General features: G+C 44.1%; 2 protein-coding genes and 1 long non-coding RNA gene across 9 annotated transcripts in view; 1 reads left to right on the forward strand and 2 right to left on the reverse strand.

Moving 5' to 3' along the window:
• The window catches only part of FMN1 (formin 1), a 430,759-nt gene extending 425,942 nt beyond the window's left edge, over positions 1 to 4,817 (reverse strand). For 5 of the 6 annotated variants that reach the window (XM_063794664.1, XM_063794665.1, XM_063794663.1 and 2 more), the window contains exons 1-2: positions 4,622 to 4,817; positions 3,965 to 4,040 (exon numbers count right to left, since the gene is read on the reverse strand). The gene's annotated coding sequence lies outside the window, so the exon portion shown is untranslated. The remainder of the gene's footprint in view (positions 1 to 3,964; positions 4,041 to 4,621) is intronic. The other variant, XM_054667316.2, reaches the window with a different exon arrangement.
• Positions 4,818 to 4,947: 130 nt separating this feature from the next.
• On the forward strand, positions 4,948 to 24,299 carry LOC107968575 (uncharacterized). Of its 2 annotated transcripts, none has more exons than XR_008539527.2 (3): positions 4,948 to 5,403; positions 14,241 to 14,341; positions 20,301 to 23,033. It is a non-coding gene; the product is annotated as an uncharacterized LOC107968575 (long non-coding RNA). The 2 variants fall into 2 exon arrangements; XR_001709849.3 differs by lacking the exon at positions 20,301 to 23,033 and adding an exon at positions 23,661 to 24,299 and having other exon boundaries at positions 4,955 to 5,403.
• The window catches only part of TMCO5B (transmembrane and coiled-coil domains 5B), a 37,198-nt gene continuing 31,283 nt past the window's right edge, over positions 21,449 to 27,363 (reverse strand). Inside the window, exons 13-14 of the transcript XR_010151583.1 lie at positions 25,121 to 25,209; positions 21,449 to 22,717 (exon numbers count right to left, since the gene is read on the reverse strand). The gene's annotated coding sequence lies outside the window, so the exon portion shown is untranslated. The remainder of the gene's footprint in view (positions 22,718 to 25,120; positions 25,210 to 27,363) is intronic.

A 27,363-nucleotide genomic window follows, 5' to 3' on the forward strand; every position in this document is an offset into this window, starting at 1 on the left:
ATTAGTATGCACAGGTCTGAGACCATAGGGATGTGCTTTCGGTCAGTGAAGAGATCAAAGCAGCAATGCACACTTTGAATATGGTAACAAAGATTTTACTCACTGCCTCTTGGGGACTGAACACATTTAAACATAACAATGTTTGCTCAGTTGTAATTGTCACAGAGGAGGAAGACCATTAAACACTGTGACAGCAGTTCTTCCCAAATACTTTCTCCATTCTGGCTCAGCAATCCTTACAATAGCAAAGAGCAAAAAACCTGCTCTTTAATACTTAGAAGTATTATCTTCTCTACTGAGAAGAGACTGAAAAGAGTTCTTGAAACTCTAAAGAAGAGATTTTAGAGAACATGAGACAGTGCTACAGTCACCTGTGTGCTGCTCAAAAGATGGCATTCATTCAATTTCATTTGAATTTCATTTGTGCAAATATTAAGGTTTTGGAAACCATGAGGTTTCCCAAAATGACTATGGTGAGTGAATCACCAGGGAGGGCTTCTCCTAAAAAGTAGACAGTTCTCTTTCTTTTTGAAAGGTCCATATTTTTCCTTATGTTTCACGGAGGACATCATTGGAGAAAGCACCTAGGCCTAGATGAATGTGGATAGATACTCACGTGGGGGAAAAATGGAAAAACAGGGCAACTATGGCTAAAGGAGTGTTTAACAACAAGCACTGCTGTCTGACGCATTTCTAGACTACTAGTCTTCAGATCATATCATGTTCTCTGAGCTTCTTTAACAAAAACATGAACTAGAGCACTCATACTGGAAGGCCTGTGGCAGGGGTGTGAGTACTAGTATCCTGGCAGCAGCATCATAAAGGTGTCTCCTGCCCCACTTTTACAGCCTTGTCTATCCTCCCAGTCAGCATTCTGGCGGTCCCTGCTACTTCTCCATTAATGCCCAGATCCTGATGACAAACATGAACGTTAAAAAGTCCTGGCTGGCCGGACGTGGTGGCTCACGCCTGTAATCCCAGCACTTTGGAAGGCCGAGGCAGGCAGATCACAAGGTCAGGAGATCGAGACCATCCTGGTTAACACGGTGAAACCCCGTCTCTACTAAAAATACAAAAAATTAGCCAGGCGTGGTGGCGGGCACCTGTAGACCCAGCTACTCAGGAGGCTGAGGCAGGAGAATGGCGTGAACCCGGGAGGCGGAGCTTGCAGTGTGTCGAGACCGCGCCACTGCACTCCAGCCTGGGCAACAGAGCGAGACTCCATCTCAAAAAAAAAAAAAAAGTCCTGGCTACCTCCAAAATATTTTGCCCAATAGCCTGTCACGTGGAAGACCACAGTAAAAAAGCGTTTCATTTGAAAGGTGTTCATCATTAGCAGTGACCTATGACACTTTAGAAGGAAGAGATAGGCATAGTTCGAATAAGATGGAACATAAAACAAGTCAGTATCAAGTTAAGGAAATAGGAGGTGCGCTGGTTAAAGAAAAAAAAACTTAACTAGTAGTCTGCTTCCTAGAGAGATGCATTACAGAGATCGTGGTCATTTCAGGGCAGTGGGGAGGTAAGGATGTCCACAAGGAGGATCAACTCTCTTCTCTCTACCTCATCCTCAAACATGCACTAAGGCAGTATTTGCTGAAAGCGTAGATAAACACAGAAATCCAGGTTACTCTGGGAGATTGTTTACTTTTAGCCAGGGAACTTGAGAAACATAAGTGAGAGGGAATGCTCCATTTCTCAGACCCTTGCTTTTATGTGCTGACAAGGTAAAGAGGTTTGTTTCCTTCTTTACATCTCCCCGCTTTAGTAATTACTATTTTACAGAGCATGGGGTTGATGCTTTGTCAGCACTTCAGCACAGACACTAAATACAGAGATGCTTCAGTTCCTTCACAGTGCCAGCCTGTTGGTGCAAGCTTATATTTGCTGCAGGAGAATACAATTCCCATGGTTTAGCGTCTCTGCAAGATCAGGCAAATCAGATTAACAGCTGTAATTCTGTCAACACAGGCTGGGACCTGTTGAGAATTAAGCTGGTATTTAAGACAGAGACTATGTACATCTAAAAATAATAGCTACTATTAAAACCAGGTCCCAACAAGAGATTATGAATAGCCCCTGAACATGGTCATACTACACAACAGTAGCATCACTGCAAGATATGAAATATCCATTATGAATTTTTACACCGATACAAAGAAAGTTTTAATAAGAAAACCATTAAAGGCAAGATCATCTAAAGCACACCACAGCTTGGGATGGTGTGCATGAATCCAAAACTTTAACGTAAAACTAGACTTTGAGGCATGGTATATGAGATAGGAGAGAAGCATTTCTCAGTTTTCTATCAAGGATATTTACCATCATCACATCAAGTTCCAGTCTGTCCCCATTCCTCTTCCTCTGGGAACAGCTCCACCAATTTTATGTCTGGAAAGGGAGGATGACCAGGATATGAGACCTACCCTTAGACAATCATAGGTCCTATGGGACCCCATTCCCTTGGCCGAAGCATTTGGTCTAGGCAGGGTTAAGCCTGTGACAAAGGCTTCATCAATCACAGTCAGTGCATTGAACACTCAGTGAGAAAGAAGCAGTCTAGAATAGGGCCAGAGGCCTGGAAATCTTCTCTAAAGCTGCATCTTTAACGTATCTCAACTAAGAATCGGCTAAGTACTTGTGAAGGCTGGTGAGAGAAATGCCTGTCCAAACACAGGTGGCTTCAATAGTGGCACCCCTCTAAGATGTAGTGCTATGAGGAACCTGAAGACTACCATACCCCATTTGCATCAGCTCTGACACCTAAAAAGGATAAAGACAATGGAAAAAAATGCGTAATTTTTAGGAACAGAGACTGGCCTTTATTATCCTTCTTGATTAGTATTATTAATAGCAGTTACTATAAGTTCCCCACTTATGTGCCAGAAACTACTGAGTATTTTACCTATATTATCTCGTTTAATCCTCACACCTTCTCCTAAGAGACAGGTAGTATTATCCCTATTTTACAGACGAGAAATTAAAATTAAAGAGGCAAGCAACTTGCAAAAATCACTGAGCTAGTCAGTGGCTGGTCCAGGATTTGAACCTATGTCTGACAGGTTTATGAGTTTAGCCATTACAATATACTGTCTCGCTACTCTTCTCCATTGTTTCCCTCCATTGAGGCCATTGCTTCTTTGTTCCTGCAATATGTCTAACTATTCATTGGTCCTGCTCCTGGGCTGTAACACAGTTGAGAGAAAGGAGACTAGTGTTTAGATATCTGATCAAGAAGACCCGAGACCTCATTGATTCATTGTGGAAGCAACATCTTCCACAATGACAGTTAATCTGGTATGCAATTCTCAGCTTTACTGTTTTCCCTCCCAAAAAAGGGTTAATAAGTCTGTGATCCAAGAGATTTGCAGTAAGCCCTAGAAACAGCTAAGCAACGGCTGTTGAATCCCATTGGTGTGCCTATAAGATGCTACCTGGTGTAGAGAACAGAATATAATTCTCTCTCCTAGGAATTTAGATGCACCCCCCCACCCTGCCAATACACACACAAGGGGGCATAGCAGATGATGGCACATGTCCCATATGCAAACATGAATAGTAAACATGCTTTAGTACAGCTGGAGCTACTGTGGCAGAAAGTCAGGTTGTCTGCTACTCGACCTGGTCTTCTTAAAGGATTGGGTCTGGACATTCACCTCTCAGTGACTGCAACTCCCCATATATACCACAGGTTCAGGCTCTGCATTCAGCCCATTCAGAGTGTGTGAGTGCTAACATGGAACTCTCCAGGAGACAGCAAGCAGAAACGTGGATGATTAAAATAAGGGTTTTCTTTGGCAATCTCAATTGCAAATGAGGATAAGGAAAATCCTCCCAGCTCACACTCTGCTCCCAGCTACTTGTCCTTAAGTTAAATGAGGGCTTGGCTCTGGCCTCAGGGGGCAAGAGCACTGCTCGTTATTTGGTGGTGGGGGAGGGGGTTGGGGGATCCGTCAGCACTTACATGCCTTTAGAGAATCTGCCTTTACAGAACTTGAAGAGCTCTGATGGAGGAACAGAGATGCTGTGATGGTAGTGGCCTTGGAGGTGGTGGTAGTGGCAATGGTGATGATGATGATGAAAGAAGAAGAAAACGGTGATGGTAAATGTCACTTATAAACACAAGCAAAAAGCAGCAACAGATACCTTTCTAGTCATTGCCAGCCATACATAGTCATGAAGCTGCTTCTGTTCCCAATGCAATCCCATTGTGGTGCTCCCCCTCTGCGCTAAACACATCCAGCTTCAAAAAAAATAAAAGCGCTGCATCTCTCCCTCCCCCGCCCTCCCGCCCTCCCGCCCTCCACCTTTCCTGTGCCAAGCTGGGAATGAGACTGCACTGGCGGGTCAAGGGGGCTGGGACCTGAGAGTTAACGACAGGAGTTCTGTAGTGAGGAGCGTTGGGATGACCCGGAGGGCCCACCAACGTACTTGGGAGCAGCTTGGTGGGGGAGCTGGAGGAACCAACACAGAAGGGGAGGAAGATAAGCTGGCGGGGTAAATAGACTTGATGCCTCATTCCAAGAACCCTGAAAGCCACGGGGGAAGGCGGAGCAGGCAGCCTTTGGTCGGGAAGAAGAGATGGGCAGATGGCCAGCAGAACAGACAAGACTCTCTTTACCTGACCAATACTCGGGAGGCTGGTCCCGAGTCCCAGCTACTCGGGAGGCTGAGGCAGGAGGATCGCTTACGGCAACAGCCGTGGCGGCTGCAGCCTCGAAGGATGCTGCGCTCCAGTCCAGAGCCAAAGCCCAAAGGGGCAGCTGCGCCGACCTCCACCGAGGCTCCGCCCCACAGGCCACAGGCCCCGCCTTCCTAGCACGCGCCGGCCTGACGAGCTGTTTGGGGGAGGTGAGCAGTAAACTGATCGGCAGGGCTGAAGACCAGTGGAAACGTGCAGCGGCGCCCGAGGTGGCTGGGGAGGCGGGGCGGGAGGCGGCGGTGCCCAATCAGCAGCCGAGCCGTTGAGCCAGGGTGGGAAGCAGGGCTGTCCTTTGGCACCGTCTGATCCGGGCTGCGGGATTGAAGGCGGTGGTCGCTAAGCTAGGTCTAAGACGGACAGCCAGGGCGACAACCAGTCTGTCGCTACGTGTCCCCAGCTTCCCTGTTTCCGAGCGCCTCTCAAGGCGCACGCTCTGGACTTGTTCAGATGGGGGAAGGGAACCGGTCTGGAACTCCCCACTATTCCCGAGGTTCCCACGCCTCCAGATCCGGAGAGGCCGTTTCGCTCCAGTGGCCTGGCCCCCCTGCCCCCTCAGCCTAGCCGTTCTTGATCGTAAGTGCTAAAAGGAACCAAGAAGGAGAACTCAAGAATCCACACATAAGCCCAAACCCTGACAGGAGCCTTTTCCTCTCGCATCTCCCGCCTACGCGGCCTCCTAGTAGCTTTTTAACTGCTGGCGGGTAAGTTACTTTGACTGGTTTGAATTAAACGCAAAATAGGTTTAGGATGAGAAATGGGCCAGACCCTTGGCGATCTGAGAAAGAAAGACTGAGTCCGGATGTCAAGAGGCCTGGGCCTCACGAGGGAGTTTGTCTGCTTATTTGAACACCTCAGAGTTGGAGATCTTGTTACTGCTATTTCTGTGCTGGTGAATCAGTACAGACCTTGATGCCAAGGTACTGTTTTGTCCCCAAGTGTCTAATCATTACTGAAATGAACTACCTTCAAACCTTTCCTAAGAGGATTTGAGGCCTTAATGTCGTTGAGATTTGGAATGTGATTTGAGTGACACTGAGATCTTTTCCAAGTAGGTAGGCAAGAAAAGGCATTGTCTTTAATCTGCTTTTGGATAAATGCGAACTGTATCACCCATTTGGTACTTGAAGATAGAATTTTGTCCTGAATAGATTCTGTTTTCAAATAAGTAAATGGGAAAAAACTTTGGAAGGTATTTTTAAGGTGATTTTTTTCACTATTTTTTTCCTAGAAATAATAGTTTATTGGAACTCTGATTTATTCTTAATCACAATATTAGCCAAACACTGATAGGCCCTTTATTTATTTGTTTAACACAGGTTAATCACAATATTAGCCAAACACTGATAGGCCCTTTATTTATTTGTTTAACACAGGGTCTCACTCTGTCACCCAGGCTGGGGTGCAGTGGTGCGATCTTGGCTCACTGCAGCCTCAACCCCGTGGGCTAAAGCCATCCTCCCACCTCAGCCTCCAAAGTAGCTGGGACTACAGGCGGGCACCACCATGTCCCGCTAATTTTTTAACTTTTTATTTGTAGAGACAGAGTTTCGCCATATTGCCCAAGCTGGTCTCAAACTCCTAAGCTCAAGCGATCCTCCCTTCTCAGCCTCCCAAAATGCTGAGATTACAGTTGTGAAGTGCTGTGCCCGGCTCCATAGGCACTTCATATACATTATCTTCTTCAATCCTCATATCTTCCCCTTGTAAATTCCACTTATAGATAAGAAAACTGAGGTTCCCAAAGTTCAAGTAATTGTCCTTGGGTCACATTCGTAGTTAGGAGTAGAGTCAATACGAGGTCCGTATATCTCCTGTCTAAAAATCATCATCATCAGTTAGAAGAATAAGAAGCCTCAGTACAACTCTTAATTCCTTGATGCTTTTTTCTTTTTACCTGAAAATTGTCATAGAGGGATCCAGTTTTCACACTACTGACTTCTTGAAACCGCAGCCTCAGAAGCACCTTTAAGAGTGAAGCGTCACCTCTGACATGTGTTAGGAGCAATTGCAAGTCAACTTTGCTCATAGAAGGGAGCTGTGATTTCCTATTGTTGGGAAGGAAGTAAAATTTTGCAGGGCTTAAGTCAAACTAGGTTTTAATTGATGTAGAAATCTTTTAAAGTCCACCCACAAAATAATATCATGGTCGTGTGAGCTGAGTCCTAGAAAGGTAAAAGGATGTTAATCCAAAGTCATATTCCAGCATTGTTTCAACAGTGTTCTGAAGAAATACCTAAATCCTACTCTGGCCTTTAATCAAACCTGGAAATATGTACTTGCTCTAAGCTTGGTAGGGGGAGGGAGTAGGAGGTGTTTTAAGGAGAAAGGAGAAGAAAAATATTTTCCCAAAGAGGCTATTTATAAAGACAAAATATAAATAAGTTAAAGGTTATAGATCAATACAAAGGTATACACTAATTAACAAGTTAGTGGAGTTTTGTTTTGTTTTGTTTTGTTTTTTTTGAGACAGTTTCACTCTGTCAACCAGGCTAGAGTACACTGGTGTAATCTCGGCTCACTACAACCTCTGTCTCTCAGGTTCAAGTGATTCTCCTGCCTCAGCCTCCTGAGTAGCTGGGACTACAGGCACACACTACCACGCCTGGCTATTTTTTGTGTTTTTAATAGAGACGGGGTTTCACCATGTCATCCAGGCTGGTCTCGAACTCCTGACCTCAAGCAATCTGCCCGCCTCGGCCTCCCAAAGTGCTGGGATTACAGGTATGAGCCACCAAGCCCAGCTTGTTAGTGGAGTATTTATGTGATCGTTGCTTAATAAACAGTTACTGGCCGAGAGGATTGCATGGACCCAGGAGTTTGAGACCAGACTGGGCAACACAGTGAGACCCTATCTCTACAAAAAATAAATGTTAAAAAATTAGCTGGGTGTGGTGGTGCATGCCTGTAGTCCCAGGTACTCGAGAGGCCGAGGCAGGAGGATCACTTAAGCCCTCGCACTGCAGCCTGGGTGACAGAGCTAGATCCTGTCTCAAAATAAAAAATGAAAATTAAACAGCTATTAAGTGCCTAATATATGTTAGTGTACTAGACTCTAGGGATATCCAGTTCAATAAAGCCCATTTCCTAATGGAAATGCACAGCCTAGCTGAGAACACTCAATCTGGACCATACCTGAAGAGATCACTTTATCAACAAAATTACTAATCTTTACAACCACCCAGCAGGGTAGGTGTTATCACCACCTTAAGGCTGAGGAAACTCGGACTAGAGAGGATAGTGACTCACTTGAGGTTGCACGTTTAAGAAAAAGTCTTGACCCCAAATCATTCTGACCTGGAGGCCCACATTTTCTTTCTTTCCTTTTTTTTTTTTTTTGACGGAGTCTCTGTTGTCCAGGCTGGAGTGCAGTGGCGCGGTCTCGGCTCACTGCAACCTTCGCCTCCTGGGTTCAAGCGATTCTCCTGCCTCAGCCTCCTGAGTAGCTGGGATTACAGGTGCCCTACCCAGCTAATTTTTTGTGATTTTAGTAGAGATGGGGTTTCACCATGTTGGCCAGGCTGGTCTCAAACTCCTGACCCAGTGATCTGCCCGCCTCAGCCTCCAAAAGTGCTGGGATTACAGGCATGAGCCACCAAGCCCGGCCAAGGCCCACATTTTCACAATATACCATACTGCCTTCCTAAGAGAAAAAGCTGTCTCTGAGAATCCTTACCGAAACACATTCCTCTGTGGAACATGTGAAGTAGATGATACAATGCCTATGAATTTGAAATTACTAAATTTGGTCAATTTGCTTATCAAAGGGAACCAAGAAAATGGAAATAATGGTCCTTGCCTACCTGAGGCTTAAGGTACTATTTACACATTCTCGTTTGAAGTCCCCAGGGGTAAATAGGATTTCATGGGATTCCCCATTCATTCCTGTGTTATTATATACATATATTTTAATATATATAATACATACAATTAATTTTAATGTATATTAATACATATAATTTTCATTCAATGTTCCTGGCTCATAACTCCCATAGCCATTCTTGGTCTTTTTTTATAACGCTGTGTGTGTTAGGGCTCAGGGCCAGGCCTCAGGAAACAGAATCTCTCTCCTGCCCTCTCCTTATCTGCCCCAAGGGAGGACTCTAATCTTCTCCACCTTTCTGATTGTGGGTCTTAAGAACCTCCCCACAGAGAATCCCACCCTATACACTGGGGGAAGGAATGGTGACATCATGAAGCTTCCATAAACACCCAAGAGGATGGGTTTTGCAGAGCTGAACCTGTGGAGGCTGACAGGAAGGTGAAGAAGAACTCACATGTGCTGGGCGGATGGCACCGCTCAACTCCTGGGGACAGAAGCTCCTACGCTTGGGACCCTTGCAGACCACACCCTATATATTTCTTCATCTGGCTGTTTATTTGTATTCTTTAAAATATCCTTCTTAATAAACCAGTAAGTGTGTTTCTGAGTTCTATGAGCTGCTCTAGCAAATTAATCAAACCCAGAGAGGGAGTCGTGGGAACCCCAGCTTGAAGCTGGTTGGTCAGAAGTTCCGGAGGAACCCCGACTTACAACTGGTGGGTCATGGAGAGGGTGGTCTTGTGGGACTGAGTCCTCAACCTGGGGACTCTGACTCTGTCTCCAGGTACATAGTGTCAGAACTGAATTGGAGGACACCCAGCTGGTGTATACTGCTTCATGTCGGGGAGAAAAACCCCCACACCTTTGGTCACAGAAGGCTTCTGTGTTGATGTTCATTGTGATGATGTGAGAGCAGAGGAAAAAGGTGGTTTGAGAGAGTTTTTCCCAAAGCAATCCCTACGCTGTTTTCTTTGCCCCTTAGTTCATGTTTAGTAAAATTAGTTAGTGAAGATCACACCCAAGTATGGTGGGAAGACCAGCAGAATTGACCTCACTTGCTTATTGGAAATGCAAAATCTCAGGTTCCCCCCAGACGTCCTGAATTCAAACTGCATTTTAATAAAATACCCCTAAGCGATTCCTAGGCACTAAAGCTTGAGGGCTGTTTAACCTGGGAGAAATGCATTTAATAACTCCAGCAGCTTTCTGCCCAAAGAGGCTTGCTTCCGACCCTGGACTGCACAGGAGTGGAGAAGAGGCAGAAGGGACAGGAGCAGGAGGGGGGCAGAGGGGATGGGGACATCTGCAATACACATATTCACACATAGGAGCATTACCTCCAACAGCAAGAAGTATTACTGCCCACAGATTACTAACTCTAACTTCTCTCAAAAGATTAAACCATCCCTTTACTACCAGAAGAGGAGAAAGAGAGGCTTAAGCCAGGCTTTGCCCTAGATGTATCCTATAATATAGCTGAAGCTTCCCAGTCCTGCTGCTGTGACCTACAGTCACTGAAAGCCCCAGAGGTCATAGTTCAACCAGTAAGTGCTTCCTTTTAAAGAACAAGACGTATAAGTCTTTCCAGCATTAAACTGCAGGTCAAATGCCACTTCCTCCATGAAGCCTTCCCTCATTCCCTTTCAGTTCATTTCCAGTTCTGTGCTTCTGTAGCATGTTGTTTGTACTTCTCTTACCCCATTACCCCCCATAAAGGGCTGCAGACATATTTGCTTTCTACCCTGGATTCAAAGCAACTTGAAGGAAAGAACTGTCTGAGGTTTACCTTTTCATTCCCCCTAATACCTTGCATATAAGGAGTGATCTACTTTGTTTAGTTAAATCACTGTCCCTCCCTATGGTGGGTGGATGACTTCAGTGTGTGACCTAGAAAATCAGAAGAAGTGATCAAAAAAGAAGCAGAGAAACAAGATGCAGAGAAAGAATATATTCTGGCGGCTCCATTTGAAAGGACTCCAAGCTGGGGCGAAGAAAAGACATGAGATGTGGCAGGTGACATCATCTGTGGCTTTAGGGTTTCACCTTCCCATTATGTGACCAGTCAGAAGCAAGGAGTTTCTTTTACTTAAGAGCTGAGGTCAAGGAAAGGGAATTTGTTAGAACTGGCATGTGGATGTCAGAGAGACTAGCTAAAAGCCGGAGTGAAAATGGGATTCGATACCAGGAGTGACTAGTGGGAGGATAACAGGGGCAGTGATATGAACAGCATTCCAGAGAGCAATCCCAGGGAAATGGACTTTGCCCCCTCACAGAGACAGACCTTGCTCTCACAGGAATGAGGGCATAACAAACACTTCTAGAAAGAGCTCAACATTTCAAAATCCCACCTACTAATTATGTGGCGCAACCCAAATCACCTTAACCAATCTAGACCTAGTCTGTCACTGAAGGGGAATGATGAAGTTATCCCAAAGCACCAGTCACAGGACCACTGATGTTAATGTTCTTTGCTCTGAGCTAAATTTACACATGTAACATTCTCTAAAATAGATTTTGCATTTATTTCAACCCCAAGACAAACAATCTATGAGAGGGAAAGGCCATCCGTGGAAAACATTAAACATGAAACCAATGATTACATCCCTCTGAAATGTAGGACACAGGGAGCGAACCTAATCTCCAAGATGTTTCCACCCCATTTGCCCTGGGCTGTGTAATCAGCTTTTCCTCTCAACGCCCGGATAAGTGCAACTTGCCGGCTGCCACATTTGTCCTAATATGGATGATATTCTATCGATGAATAGCTACTACTCACCCCCAAATTCCCTGAAAAATACTTAATGGCATCAAAATGACGATCTCTGCAACAGATCCAGGGACCTCAGATACAGAAAAACAAGGGTTTTATGCTGCTACATTGTCACTCAACATGGGTTCATAACCTGGGGAAAGGTAGATCAGTCCGTGGAAAAGTCAGAACTTAAATAACAATTAAAATCCTCAGACCGCCAGAATAATACCTCTTCAGATTGAGGGACTCATTCTCTCTGATGCATCGTCCATACTTATTTCCCAGCTCATTCCAAAAAGGATTTGAAATGACAAATTATCTTTGAAACATTGCAACACGTAGGTGAACGTTGTGGAGGCTGATGAAATGTTTGCAGACTAACAGGATTTTTTTAACTTGCCTACAGAAGTCTTAAAAATATCTTAAATGCCACCTGAAGCACCATATGGAGAAATTACTCTCACTTAGCTACAACCATAATTGCATTTATGCTGTCGTTTTGTACAAAGAAAGCAAGAACTTGAATCTGAAACTGAAACTTGAAATCACTCAGATTTTCTGAAAAGGCTTAGATTTGACTCAACAGGAAAAGTCATAATGATTATAGTTCTCTTGAATATTGGGGAGTAGAGAGGAGAAGAATGTGAGGGGTTCATGCCGAGAGATATATTCTCAGACACTGCAGCAGGACTTGTACTCAATACAATGCTACTGACTTGTCACTAGCTGGCAAGACGGGCTTGGTGTGCCGCTTTGTCCACGGGTCATTTGCTGAGTCACGAAAGCCACCAGGCTGCATCCCTGAGGGCAGGAAAGACATAACAGTAGGCTTCTGAGTCACCTGCTTTGTGAACAACCCAAAGGTAATGCTGAGGAAGAATCTCCCCAGAGGGGGCAGAATTTCAGACACTGCAGCACAATCATGTTCCATAGCATGAACTAGCTGGAACCGTAGCAGTCAGAGGAATCCGAGCCAAAGGTAGCAGGCTCTGCAGAGAACAGCTGCAGCCTCCAACAGAAAGGAAAAGCTTTTCTTTCTTTTTTTTTGAACATTTTTTTAAACAATGATACAAATCATACAAGTAAAATTTTAAACAATTATACAAATTATACAAGTATCACATGAGCATTATAATTTGAAAAAATACTGGAAAACACAAAGGAGAAAATAAAAATTGATTATTCATTTATGTAATCAGCAAGTATTTCTGGAGCCCCTTCTAATTATTACCAGGCCCTTTTCAAGGCACTGGGGATGGAGAGATAAGCACAAACCTGCTCTCTTTGAACTTATAGTCACAAAAGGAGGCAGATAATACAGTCTCACAAAGGAGAGGATCACCATTTCCTCGGCTAAACACCACAGGGAAAATAATGTGTCTCTAAAAGCAGATTATAAAGGAATCTAGTCTAGGCCCGGTGGCTCATGCCTGTAATTCCAGCACTTTGGGAGGCTGAGGCAGGTGGATCACTTTAGGTCAGGAGTTCGAGACTAGCCTGGCCAACATGGTGAAGCCCTGTCTCTACTAAAAATACAAAAATTAGCCAGGCATGGTGGCGGGTGCCTGTAATGCCAGCTACTCAGGAGGCTGAGGCAGGGAGAATCGCTTGAACCCAGGATGCAGAGGGTGCAGTGAGCTGAGATTGTGCCACTGCACTCCAGCCTGGGCAACAGAGCGAGACTCCGTCTCAAAAAATAAATAAAATTAAAATTAAAGGAATCTAGCCAGACTCAGGGGATCGGGAGAAGGGAGTAGTAGTCTGAGAAGGCTTCCTGAGGAGGTAACCCTAAACTGACATCTGAGGAATTAGTCAGAAGCGAGTTGAAGAGCCAACCAGGTAGAAAGACTATCATGCAGAAGCTCCCTGGAAGGAGGGAGCATGAGGTGTGTTGAAGAACTGAGAGAATCCAGTGTGAATAGACTAACAAGAGCTGGAAGGAAAGAAGACATAAGCCTGGAGAGGTAGACAGGAGCAGACCGTCTTTAAAGGGCACTGTCAGCCTTCATCGATGTCCTTTGTACTTCAGATATTTTATTTATTTATTTTAAAGATAAGGTCTCACTCTGTCACCCAGGCTGGAGTGCAATGGTGCGATCACAGTTCACTCAAACTGAGCTCAAGTGATCCTCCTGTTTCAGCCTCCCATGTAGCTGGGAACTACCAGCTGCCACGCCCAACTAAGTTTTTAGTTTTTTGTTGAGACAGGGTCTCACTATGTTGTGCGGGCTGGTCTCAAACTCCTGGGCTGAAGTAAGCCTCCTGCCTTGGCCTCCCAAAGAGCTGGGATTACAGGTGTGAATCACTGTGTCTGGCCCCAGATATTTTACTTATGTGTATATATGAGCATATATATATGTGTATAAATGTGTATACATACCATATATGTATATATGTGTATACATGTCTGTATGTGCATGTATATAGTTTAACATTGCCATCAAACTGCCAAATTTTCCTCTAGTATGTGCCAGTTTATACTCTTGCACTATATAAGAATGTCACTTTCATTTCACTTCCAGTAGCACTCATTATCTTTTTTTAAATTTAACACTTGCGGGTTTGTTTGTTTGTTTGTTTTGAGATGGAGTCTTGCTCTGTCACCCAGGCTGGAGTACAATGGCACAATCTTGGCTCACTGCAACCTCCAACTCCCGGGTTCAACTGATTCTCCTGCCTCAGCCTCCCAAGTGGCTGGGATTACAGGCGCCCACCACCACGCCCGGCTAATTTTTGTTATTTTTAGTAGAGACGGGGTTTCACCATGTTAGCCGGCCTGGTCTCAAACTCCTGACCTCAGGTGGTCAGCCCACCTCAGCCTCTCAAAGTGCTGGGATTACAGGTGTGAGCCCCCCCACCCGGCCCGCATAAATTAAACATTTGATAAGCAAAAAGTGTATCATTTAAGTTTCCATTTAACAGTGAACAAATATTTATCACCCATTGTTTTCTCACTTGCTTTACAGAGAAAGCAGGAGTTTTCTTATCAGTGAAATAAGTACAATATTGCTCATGTGAGTGGAATAGTCCCACTGTTGGAAACATCTCTTGCAAAGGCTCAGCCTAGGTATGTAATGGTCCCTTACTACTCATCCCTAAATGAAGGCATTAAAATATGTGAGCAATTCATCAAATTAGTGTCAGCCATTAGCCTTAGTTCAAATTAATGCATGAGATTCATTTCCTCCTGGCAAATCACATAGTACAGCACTGAGGGAAAGAGAAAAGTCTGCTAAGACTTTTTGAGATGAGAGAAAAGGGTCAGATCTGGGCTTGACAGGAAATGGATCAATATGAAGGAGGTAATGAGTGGTGGGACCCAAACTAGGGACCTATGAGGAGGCTTCATGTCAAGGGAAAAGGGGCAACTATTGGGAAGGTGAGGCAGCAGAGAGGTGGATTGAGGTTTGACAGCCTCACCATTATGCCTAGCCAGAGCTCTGTACCTTTGCATGCATCAGGTGGAAAGACTCACTGGCCTCCCATCTATCCTTAAGTCCCTTATGCACAAATGGGTTTTGATCATCAGAAATCAGGACTGTGACTGAGGGTGTGTGCAGGTTGCAAAGATTTATGCATAAGTCCTATGTGGTATAAATGACATCCCCTGGGACTGAAATCACACAAGAAGGCTGGCAAAAGCTGCATCTGTGAGGAGCATTGGGGAGGTGTGGAAGTGGGGCAGGGAGGTTTACCTATTTTCAGGCACTGGGACACCAGAATCTTCACAACAATGGTCAGAAGGGATTCAGCCCAGAGAACTTGCTGCAACACCACTGAAGTAGTTGTTTATTTAGCTTGAGAACTTGATGAAATGATGTCGAGAAAGACTGAAAGCACAAAGCACACCAGCATTGAGTTTGACATTCATTTTACTATCTAATCTGTATGCCACAAACCACACATACAGTATATTTCCTATGTAAATTTCCAGGTCCAGCTCACTAAAGAGGCGGGCAGGGCTATCACATGTTCTTTACTGTGGTCTTCGCAGAGGCCTCCCCTTTTGTCCTGCTCATGTTCTGTAGATGACCTTCTGTGGGTCTCAGTTCCATGTTGTAATGGCATGTCCAAGTCCAGCTTCGGGGGCATGCAACCTGTGCAGTTACATGGGCCCCGAGCATAGAAGGGCTCCACACTTTGTTTAATGTTGCCATCTTGAAATTTTTTTTGAGCAAGGGGCCTCACGCTTTCATTTTATACCAGGACCCACAAATTTTGTAGTTGGTTGTAGTCCTATGTTGTTACCAAGGCTCTTGTTTCCAATATTAAAAAGTCCTAGAATATTCACAGTATAATTGTGTGGTAAGGAGAATATGTTTGAAACCAGGGTTTATGTCTTAACTTCTGCCACATCCTAACAGTGTAAGTTTTGAGATACAAGATCTCTCTAAACCTCAATTTCCTCACTTGTGCCTAACTCATAATTTGAATTTTCTTTTTTTAGAAAATATTCAGGCCGGTCAGACACAGTGGCTCATGCCTGTAATCCCAGCACTTTGGGAGGCTGAGGCAGGCAGATCACGAGGTCAGGAGTTCCAGAACAGCCTGGCCAACATGGTGAAACCCTGTCTCCACTAAAAATACAAAAAAATTAGCCGGGCATGGTGAAAGGTGCCTGTAATCCCAGCTACTTGGGAGGTTGAGGCGGGAGAATTGCTTGAACCTGGGAGGCAGAGGTTGCAGTGAGCCATGATCAGGCCATTGCACTCCAGCCTGGGTGACAGAGCAAGACTCCATCTCAGAAAAAAAAAAAAAAAGAAAAGAAAAAAGAAAATATTCAGGCCAGGCATGGTGGCTCATGCCTGTAATCCCAGCATTTTGCGAGGCCAAGGGGAGTGGATCACCTGAGGTCAGGAGTCCGAGACCAGCCTGGCCAACATGGTGAAACCCTGTCTCTACTAAAAATACAAAAAGTTAGCCAGGCGTGGTGGCGGGCGCCTGTTATCCCAGCTACTCTGGAGGCTGAGCCAGGAGAATTGCTTGAACCCAGGAGGTGGAGATTGCAGTGAGCCGAGATTGCACCATTGCACTCCAGCCTGGACAACAAAAGCGAAACTCTGTCTCGAGAGAAAAAAAAAAAATCAAAATGTGGCAAAGCACTTAGCATCTGCTTGGCACAATACATGAAGAGACTATTAGCATATGATTATATAAATTTTACTTTTATTTTGTGCATTTATTGTGCTATTTAGTGGAGACTTTGCTCTCCTCCAACATGGTCAGTGAAATATTTGACACTAATTACCATCATAACAGTTTGTCTGATTGTGTGGCCCTTCAGACCCGCATCCCTCTCTATCTCCTTAATCTGCACACTGTTATCTGGTCAGTGAATACTGAGTTCTTCCCCTTTGTGTTCCTTTCATTCAGTGTTCTGCATTGTTTTTGTGGCCATGAGAGGGCTTTTATTCTGCAACCTTAGACAGAAAGAATAACTCCCTGATTTGAATCTAGGCTAAAAATGGATTCTGAATTCTTTTTTTTTTTTTCCAAGGTGGAGTCTCACTCTGTCACCCAGGTTGTTGTGCAGTGGCTTGATCTCGGCTCACTGCAAGCTCCGCCTCCCAGGTTCAAGCGATTCTTCTGCCTCAGCCTCCTGAGTAGCTGGGACTACAGGCACATACCACCACACCCGGCTAATATTTGTGTTTTTAGTAGAGGTGGGGTTTCACCATATTGGCCAGGCTTGTCTCGAACTCCTGACCTCGTGATCTGCCCGCCTCGGCCTCCCAAAGTGCTGGGATTACAGGCGTGAGTCACCGCATCCAGCTGGATACTGAATTCTTAAGGCATTCTCACTGTTATCCACTTCACTAGCATCCCATGACAATTTTTATATAACACCATCAGGGATCAGTCCTATCCACAGCAGTGTTACTGGTTAACCATTTCACACCCCAAAATGTGTAAATCTGAACATCAGCTTCATTTAAAACATATACATGAGTGCATGCATGCACACACAAATGCAGAGATAAATGAAAATAGGTGTCAAAAGAGAACAAAAATTGACAGCCAGAACTGCTTCAGAAGTGTTCTGATGTCTATATCTCACATTGAAAAAATTAGGATGGACTGATGGATGGGCACAGGGATGGATAGATATGTGATAGAGAAAACATAGCTAAATATTTTCTACAGAAAGTAGGTAGTAAGGACATGGGTACTCATTGTATATTTTTTCTTCTTTTCTGTACATTTGAACATTTTTATAATAAAATATTGTAGGGGGAATGGTAGCCAGTCATGTATTATTTGCTTACAGGGTCTGCTAAAAATCAGGAAATGTAATAAAATCTAGATTTTTATCTCTTTTTTTTTGAGACAGAGTCTTGCTCTGTCACCCAGGCTGGAGTTCAGTAGCACGATCTTGGGTCACTGCAACTTCCACCTCCCAGGTTCAAGCGATTCTCCTGCCTCAGCCTCCCAAGTAGATAGGATTACAGGTGCCCACCACCATGCCCAGCTAATTTTTCTATTTTTAGTACAGACAGGATTTCGCCATGTTGGCCAAGCTGGTCTTGAACTCCTGACCTCACGTGATCCACCCGCCTCAGCCTCCCAAAGTGCTGGAATTACAGGCATGAGCCACTGCCTAGATTTTTATCTTTCTATAAAAAATCTAAATTCTGGCGATACTGAGTTGACATGCCAATGGATAGTTGTAGCTAAGCAGCAGCTACCTTTGCAAGCAGCATGAGCTCACTAGGTTTCCATAGTCCCTCCACTTCCTGTCGTATTGCCTTATGTCCTTTCTGAGCCACTCATTTAGATTTCCCACCTGAACCCCATAGACATTTGAGTTTCAACCCTTGTAAACATACTCATGTCAGAGGATTGATTATGGGATTACTCACCTGATAAAAGTATTCACCCCACAGTACATTTTCCAGCAATTTTTGACTTGGAGCCTTTAAGGTTCTCCCTCAGCAATGTCTATAAATTTCCTGAAATTATAATGTAGAATATTATGCCTGTGTCCTTAGGCTGGAGTGCAGTGGTGCAACCATGGCTCACTGCGGCCTCAACCTCTTGAGCTCAAGCCATCCTTCCACCTCAGCCTCCCAAGCAGCTGGGGATACAGGCTCATGCCACCATGCCTGGCTAATCTTTGTATTTTCTGTAGAGACGAGGTTTTGCCATGTTGTCCAGGCTGGTCTCGAACTCCTGGGTTCAAGCGATCCACCTGCCTCAGCCTCCCAAAGTACTGGGATAACAAATGTGAGCCACCATGCCTGGCACCCATAGCTTTTTATTAGGTTCTCAAAGAATTCTATGATTCAAAAATAATTAAGAATTACCATAAATTAAGGAGCTGTAGTGGTATATTTTAAATGATTCGAATAATAATTTTAAAATGCCACTCACACATAGCCAATCATGTACACTGTTATCCTGGATAATAAGACACCTATATATCCATTTTAAAACCAGAACTGGTTATGGTCTGTGAGTGTGAGTGTGAGTGAGTGAGTGTGTCTAGCTGGTAAAGTGAGATTTATTGAGTATGAAAGGCCAGTGCATATATAGTCCACAGACACTCTCTGTGATCACAGCATTAGACATATAAAGATGATATGCCTACATAAAGGGCTGGTGATCTCTCCATTTCTTCTTTCTTTGCCATATTAAGCTCTTCAGTTCTGTCACTGGCAGTCTTCTGAATAATTTCATCCCTTTGCTTCTCATTTTATTGCATCTAAGTGCATCCATAAAAGTCATAATCTGGAATCATATGTAGATGATGAGTTCCCAAAAAAAGACAATTGGTTTTTTCAAAGTTCTAGTGGCAGAACCAAGACAAGAACTTGTATCTTAAATTTAAACGTAGCTTTTAAGAAGTAGCAATTCTTTACTTAAATAAGCTGAAAGGCTGGGCGCAGTGGCTCACGCCTGTAATCCCAGCACTTTGGGAGGCCGAGGCGGGCAGATCACGAGGTCAGGAGATCAAGACCATCCTGGCCAACACGGTGAAACCCTGTCTCTACTAAAAATACAAAAAAATTAGCCAGGTGTGGTGGTGGATGCCTGTAGTCCCAGCTACTCGGGAGGCTGAGGCAGGAGAATGGCATGAACCAAGGGGGCGGAGTTTGCAGTGAGCTGAGATCGCGCCACCACACTCCAGCCTGGGTGACAGAGCGAGACTCCGTCTCAAAAAAAAAAAAAAAAAAAGCTGAAAGAGTCTGTGTAAATCCAACAAATGGATAAGACTCCAATGTATTACACTATCTAAAGCTATGGCTATAACCCAGAGATTCAGAGGGGTCTTTTGACATAAGTACCAAGTATTTATGTAAATTTTACAAAAATAACCTCTCATTCTATTCACCTACCAACTTGGTAGCTGTGGCCAGAAAAAACTGATAACCAGGCCCATATAGAACCACAAGGGACCCAGATTAAGACCTGAAGCTGCGCTCCCCAACCTTATCTACCTGTTCCTCCTCCAAACAGCTATCTACCCAGAAAGCTCGCTCTTTTGGGACTTTTGGGAGATAATTGGGATCATATAAGGTCATCAGGGTGGGGTTTTGTATAGCAGTGTAAGAACAAATTGCTATAAAGAACTACCTGAGAATGGGTTATTTATGAAGAAAAGAGGTTTAGTTGACTCACAGTTCTTCAGGCTTAACAGGAAACATGACTGGGAGGCCTCAGGAAACTTACAGTCATGGTGGAAGGTGAAGGGGAAGGAAGCACCTTCTTCTAATGGTGGCAGGAGAGAGAGGAAGAGAGAAGGGGGAAGTGCTACACACTTTCAGACAACCAGATCTCGTGAGAACTCACTTACTATCGCAAGAACGGCAAGGGGGAAGTCTGCCTCCATGATTCATTCACCTCCCACCAGGCCCCTCCTGACACATGGGGATTACAATTAGAGATGATTTAGATGGGGAAAAAGAGCCAGACTATATCAGGTCCACATGATGGGACGGGGGATTGATGAAAAGAGGAAGGGGGACATGAGCTGACATGTTGTTGCCCTCTCACCATGTGATGTACTCTGCTATACTGTGATACAGCCAGAAGACCTCACCAGATGCCACAGCCAGCTGACCTTGGACTTTTCAGCCTCACGACTGTGAGCAATATAAACCTCTATTCTTTACAAATTACTATTCTCTGGTTTCTCAAGAACCTCGGATGTGCCTGGAGATAAACCTGCTGAAACTTTCCTCTTGGCTTTGAGGATTGGCCTGTGGTATTTAATTACAGCAACAGAAAATGGACTAAGACATTCCAATTTATCAGACTCCCTTTCATAGTCAAGCAGAAGCAAGAAGATGAAATTGGGATTTCTAAATCTCAACACTATTGACATTTGAGGCCAAATAAGTCATTGTTTTGGGTCACGGTCCTGTGCATGTAGAATGTGTAACAGCATTCCTGGCTTCTATGCACTAGATGTCAGGAGCACCTTTCATCACCCAAACTGAAGACCAAAAATGTCTCCAGACGTTGTCAGATAATCCTGTGGGGTCAAAATCATGCGTGGCTTTAAATTATTGTACCATTTAATCTTACACCAACTCTTTATAAAGTTCAGAGACAAAATTCAAGATAAGGCTACAGAACCTAGACTAGAGCAAAGGTCTTTTATTTCTGAGATGAGAGTTTTATCCACTACACCAGAGCTGCCCCCAAACAAGTGCTAAAAGGCTACTCGGCCAAAGTTCTTCTGATTTTTTTCTGCAGTGCCAATACTGCGTCTTAAAGACCAGAACACACATTAAGCCCTTCCAGGTTGCTGTCTTTTTTATTGTACTTACTGCTTTAGTAGCTCAGCCTCACCTCAGATAACTCAATTCACTCACCAGCAGATATCACTCCTACTTATTGGATTTTTGGATGGGTTTCACAATAGGTCTTCTTTAGGACAAGATGTTCAGCTTTTGTTGTTGTTGTTGTTGTTGTTTTTTGTTTTTCTTCTCAGTTACACAGAAGCATCTAATGCCTGAATACTAGAGTCATGTAAGATATAAGGATGCTCCTAACCAGGAAGAAGACAATGTTAACTACTGAGCAGGGAATTATGATTCCCTGCGGATGAGGGAAAACAGGAGCAAGAACAAGACACACTTTGAAGGGGTGGGTTGCCCCTCCACACCTGTGGGTGTTTCTCGTAAGGTGGAACGAGAGACTTGGAAAAGAAAAAGACACAGAGACAAAGTATAGAGAAAGGAATAAGGGGGCCCGGGGAACCAGCGTTCAGCATATGGAGGATCCCGCCAGGCTCTGAGTTCCCTTAGTATTTATTGATCATTCGTGGTGTTTCTCCGAGAGGGGGATGTGTCAGGGTCACAAGACAATAGTGAGGAGAGGGTCAGCAGACAAACACATGAACAAAGGTCTTTGCATCATAGACAAGGTAAAGGATTAAGTGCTGTGCTTTTAGATATGCATACACATAAACATCTCAATGCTTTACAAAGCAGTATTGCTGCCCGCATGTCCCACCTCCAGCCCTAAGGCAGTTTTTCCCTATCTCAGTAGATGGAACGCACAATCGGGTTTTATACCGAGACATTCCATTGCCCAGGGACGGGCAGGAGACAGATGCCTTCCTCTTGTCTCAACTGCAAGAGGCATGCCTTCCTCTTATACTAATCCTCCTCAGCACAGACCCTTTACAGGTGTCGGGCTGGGGGACGGTCAGGTCTTTCCCTTCCCACGAGGCCATATTTCAGACTATCACATGGGGAGAAACCTTGGACAATACCTGGCTTTCCTAGGCAGAGGTCCCTGCGGCCTTCCGCAGTGTTTGTGTCCCTGGGTACTTGAGATTAGGGAGTGGTGATGACTCTTAAGGAGCGTGCTGCCTTCAAGCATCTGTTTAACAAAGCACATCTTGCACCGCCCTTAATCCATTTAACCCTGAGTTTGACACAGCACATGTTTCAGAGAGCACGGGGTTGGGGGTAAGGTCACAGAATCTCAAGGCAGAAGAATTTTTCTTAGTACATAACAAAATGGAGTCTCCCATGTCTACTTCTTTCTACACAGACACAGTGACAGTCTGATCTCTCTTGTTTTTCCCCACAACACTTAACAGAGATCTGATCTTTCCTTCCATCCACACTTGTTACAGGGTACTGCCCCCTCCAAGCCAGCAGGTGGTTTAGTTTTCTGTTACAGTGAAAGGAGAGTGTGTTTGCTCCCACAATATTGACAGGCCAGCTGTTATTACTAGTGTTATCATTAACAAAAATACAATTCATTGTGTACCATCAGTGCTTAAATAGTATGTCTCAAAGGACTTTTTTTAAAAGGCCAGATTCACCCCTGGAGTGGAGCTGGGCCTGAGGTTACCAGATGTCTCTGCAAGTCATCTGAATTTATCATCTTCCCTAGTTCAGCCATCTGGCTCACATGCTGGGCAGAGACTCATTGGCTCCTTGCCAGAGGTCGTGTGACTTGAATACCCATATCTTAAACAAGTCTAGAATATGAAAGAGGGAGAGGAGAAGAATTGATAGAAAGTTAGTCTTCACCCTTAGAATTCTGTACTTTCAAATTTTATTTCAGAGATTTGCATATCATTGATTTAGGGCAGCATTTTACAGTTCATTCATCCTGATTATTTAAACTACAAAACAAGGATAGAAACTTAAGACATTTTATCTTGACTATATGAAATATATAGGAAAATAGGAGGGATGGAGAGGAGGCGCCTTCTTTTGTTTTGTCTTTTTCGATAATTTCCCTCCATAAGCCAGTTGGCTTATCTTTGGCAAATTAAAGAGATTAAGCTAGTTAACAAAACTTCTTGCCATCTGATTGAGTTCTTAGACGAAATGGCTGGGGAGGTTTATAAGTTTTCAAAAGCCATCACTTAAACAAATTTACGTAAAGTAATAGTACATGGAAACTTCTTAAAAATGAATCTCTTTTATACTGTGTATGTGGAAGATTAGAAGGTCACACTATTAAATTTTTACTGCTAGGCAAATATTATATTGATACAATCTAAATCACCCCTCCTTCCTTTCCCTTCATCCTCATATTAACATATAAGGACAGCCAGGTGCGGTGGCTCACGCCTATAGTCCCAGCACTTTGGGAAGCCAAGGCGGGCAGATCACCTGAGGTCAGGAGTTCGAGACCAGCCTCAACATGGAGAAACCCCGTCTCTACTAAAAATACAAAGTTAGCAGGGTGTGGTGGTGCATGCCTGTAATCCCAGCTACTCAGGAGGCTGAGGCAGGAGAATTGCTTGAACCCGGGAGGCGGAGGTTGCAGTGAGCCGAGATCGCACCATTGCACTCTAGCCTGGGCAACAAGAGCGAAACTCCGTCTCAAAAAAAAAAAAAAAAAAAAAAAAAAAAAAAATATATATATATATATATATGGACAATTTCTGCATCTGATCTTTGGGTTTTCAGGAACCTGGGATCTGCCTGGAAATAACCCTGGTGAAACTTTCTTCTTGGCCTTGAGGATTCAATACCACCAAGAATCAGTGGCCCAGCTGAGCTATAGCAAATCCAGTTGGAATTTAATTCAGCTGCCCCAAATCCTTCACAAACCAAATTCTGAAAATGGACCCACCTGACTAATTTGAAATAAAATCACTTGAGCAAAAACCAGCTACCCAGAATTATAAGCCTAAGAGGACAGATGTGCCACCATTCAATTCAATTGGGTAGAACTAGTCTTAATGCTTTTCTCCTTTTGTACTTAATATTGTTTTTTTTTTTTTTTAATGATTTTTCAACTTTAGCTAGAGAGAAAAAAAGGCCAGGCATGCTGGCTCACTCACGCCTGTAATCCCAGCACTGTGGGAGGCCAAGGTGTGCAGATCACCTGAGGTCAGGAGTTCGACATCAGCCTGACCAACATGGTGAAACCGCATTTCTACTAAAAATACAAAATTAGCTGGGCGTGGTGGCACATGCCTGTAATCCCAGCTACTTGAGAGACTGAGGCAGGAGAATCGCTTGAACCCGGGAGGCAGAGGTTTCTGTGAGCCGAGATTGCGCCATTGCACTCTAGTCTGGGCAACAAGAGCGAAACTCTGTCTCAAAAAGAAAGAAAGAAAGAAAGAAAAAGAAAAACCAAAAACCCAGTAACAGTAGGTCAGTAATTACAGATTGCACTAGGGCTTAGACACTGAATATTTCTTTGGGATGGGGTGGGCAATATAGGGGGAATAATCTTACTGTGTTTAAAAAAAAAAAAAAAAAGCAGCCGGGTGCAGTGGCTCACACCTGTAATTCCAGCACTTTGGAAGGCAGAGGCGGGCGGATCATCTGAGGTCAGGAGTTTCAGACCAGCCTGGGCAACATAGCAAAACCCCATCTCTACCAAAAATGCAAAAATTAGCCAGGCATGGCAGCGCATGCCTGTAATCCCAGCTACTCAGGAGGCTGAGGTAGAAGAATTGCTTGAACCCCGGAGGTGGAAGTTGCAGTGAGCAGAGATTGCGCCACTGCACTCCAGCCTGGGTGACAGAGTGAGATTCTGTCTCAAAAAAAAAAAAAAAGGGTGGGGGGGCACTTCCTAGGACCCTCCAGAAGCAGTGTTCTCATCCAGAGAGCCTGAGAAAATAGCCTCTCAATTAAGATTAATATCAGAGCACATAAAGGATAATGGTTTCATTAAATATTCAATTATAAGCCAAACTCCTTTTCTCTGGCTGGAAATACCTTCCCAATCTCACAAAGATTTTGACATTAGAGAGTAAAGGACAAGAAGTACAGACAAAACAAGCTTATAAGAGTAGTATGTATAAGATTCCTGTCATCTTTGTGAAGTGGGACAGAAAATCTAAGGAAAAGAGCTGGAAGTTGGGTTTTCATGTATTTTTATTTTTACCTTCAAATTAAGTCATAAAATATCTTACTTTAGTTGTCTGGGAAGATAATGTAGTTCATTCCCTTGACTTCGGACCCATTCCGGATATTTCTTTCAGTTTTCTATATCCAGTTGTCCCTGTTTCCATTTTTAGGCAAATGGTATATGATGTAAGATTAACCTTCTCAGCCACATTTATGTTTCTTTCTCTGCACCTCACATTTATCCATTATGTTTATAGAGATGTGATTACACTGATTCACTTTAGACCTTTTATCCCGTGTTCTATTTTAAGGTTTCATACATACACAGTAACAACAAGAGTAAATTTCTGTAACAAATTTACTCAAAGACTTCCTGTTCTTATTTTCTTTGCCGTTTATCTCCAAATAAATCAACCACTGTGTAGTTTTCATTTTGCTGGAGCTTAACATTAAACTCTGATCACTAGTAAAATATGTATACTCCTGACTGTGGATCTGTGGCTTCTTCCTATATCTCCCTTGAATTTGAACGAGGACTCAATATAATTGTGAATATCATCATGACATTAATTATGGCTAATATGTGTTAGAAACCAACTGTCTGCCAGACACTATGCTTATTGGATGCGAGAATCTGCCATGGGCCCTGAGCATCCCTGTATGTTCTTGCTATGAATGCTGAGCTCTGACCACTCTCAAGCCAGGCCTTTTCTCAAGGTTGTGTTTGTAGTAAGTAACCTTGAGGGATGAGGTAGTGGCTGCTCTTGGAGAAGAAGGAGGCTTTTGTCCTGACTACGCAGTACTTACCATAAAATAGTGACTCCTCAAGCTTAGTGTCCCTCTGCTGTAACTCAACCCACTGTGTGTGCAAGCATCTATCACAGCCCTCGTGTTGCCTCCTTAGGACTTAGGAGACAGAGAACCAGTGCAAATGAACATGAAGCCCTGGCTGCAAGTAATAAAGTCCTTTGTTTCTGCCCCAGAAGTCTCATGTCTTCTGCTGGTATCCTGTGGCAGGCTAACTTGTTAGCTTCTAAGTAGGATAAAATTGCAGGAACGCCTCCACAGTTCCTGATCAAAATTTATACACTGATCATCACAACTAATTCTCACAAAGCCCTCACGAGACCCTTATCTTCCACTTGTCCAAAGTTGTCAATACTCTACTGATGATACTTTCCTTCATTACTAAGTCTGGGTCCCATTGTCAGTTCTCTTATCAGCACCCTGAACTCCATATGCTTCCCCTGCAAACACCAGGTAAAACCCACAAAGATGATCCAATCCCAGTGAAACTTCTCCACACCTATGCTGTTGAGAGTAGTCCTGCTATGTGTGGTCACTGAAATCCACAATATCCAGACTCAGCTGAGCCCTTAAACCATTTATGATTTTCTTTTGCTTGTCCTTGGGCAGTTCTTCCTCTCACTCATCTCAGATGCTTAAACTTCACTATCTTCTCTAACTCCTTGGCTCCAGTGTTGTATTTCACAGAAAGCATCGAGATTCCCAGGAAATAACTCCATCAACTCCCATACACACAGCCCTTAAAGGTGTATCTATGTCCCCCTTCCCCACCAGGACCCCCTTCCTTAAGAACCCAAGCTGTTCAAATCAAATGTCCCCCTCAAACCCATGCTTTTGATCTACTCTCTGCCTGTTCATTTTCATTCAGCTTATGCTTGAATTCTCCTCAGCATAGAAACATTCTCAAGTCTCCTAGCCTGAAAATAGAAACCTTTTCTCCAGACTACTCCCTTTGGAACTCTTTCCTCAATTCTTCCCTTTTCACAGCCAAGATTACTTCTCCCCACCTCTTCACCGTCCACTCACTGCTCTACCAGGCTTCCCACACTTTGTACCACAGAAGCACCCTGGAAAAACTCAACCAAGATCTCCTAACTACCCAGTCCAGTGGATCTCTTTCGTCTCCGCACACCTAAGTCATAAGGATGAAGGGAGGGAAAGGTTAAAGGTGGAGAGGAGCAGAACTGGGTTGAGCTACCCAGGTTGAGGGACATAACCAGCTAGTGGTAACCTTGCAGGGAGCGGCCGTGAGAAGAAATGCCCTGATCTCACTCTCCTTCCTCCCTCTTACCTGGTGTTTGTGCTCCACCATGGATAAACTCAACTGAAAGCAGGGGGCCCTGTTTATCCACTTCATACAAGCCAACCTCCAGGTCTGGAGAGAGCAGGGTGGAAAAGGGTGAGTGCTGGTTGGGAGAGCCAGTGTCTCCTAAATCTTATAATCCCTTGAAGCACACAGCACAGCACAGCACACTGTGTGGCACTGTGTGGGAAGATCTTA

Source organism: Pan troglodytes, chromosome 16, assembly GCF_028858775.2.
Source record: "Pan troglodytes isolate AG18354 chromosome 16, NHGRI_mPanTro3-v2.0_pri, whole genome shotgun sequence".
In the NCBI taxonomy this organism is placed as follows: domain Eukaryota; kingdom Metazoa; phylum Chordata; class Mammalia; order Primates; family Hominidae; genus Pan; species Pan troglodytes.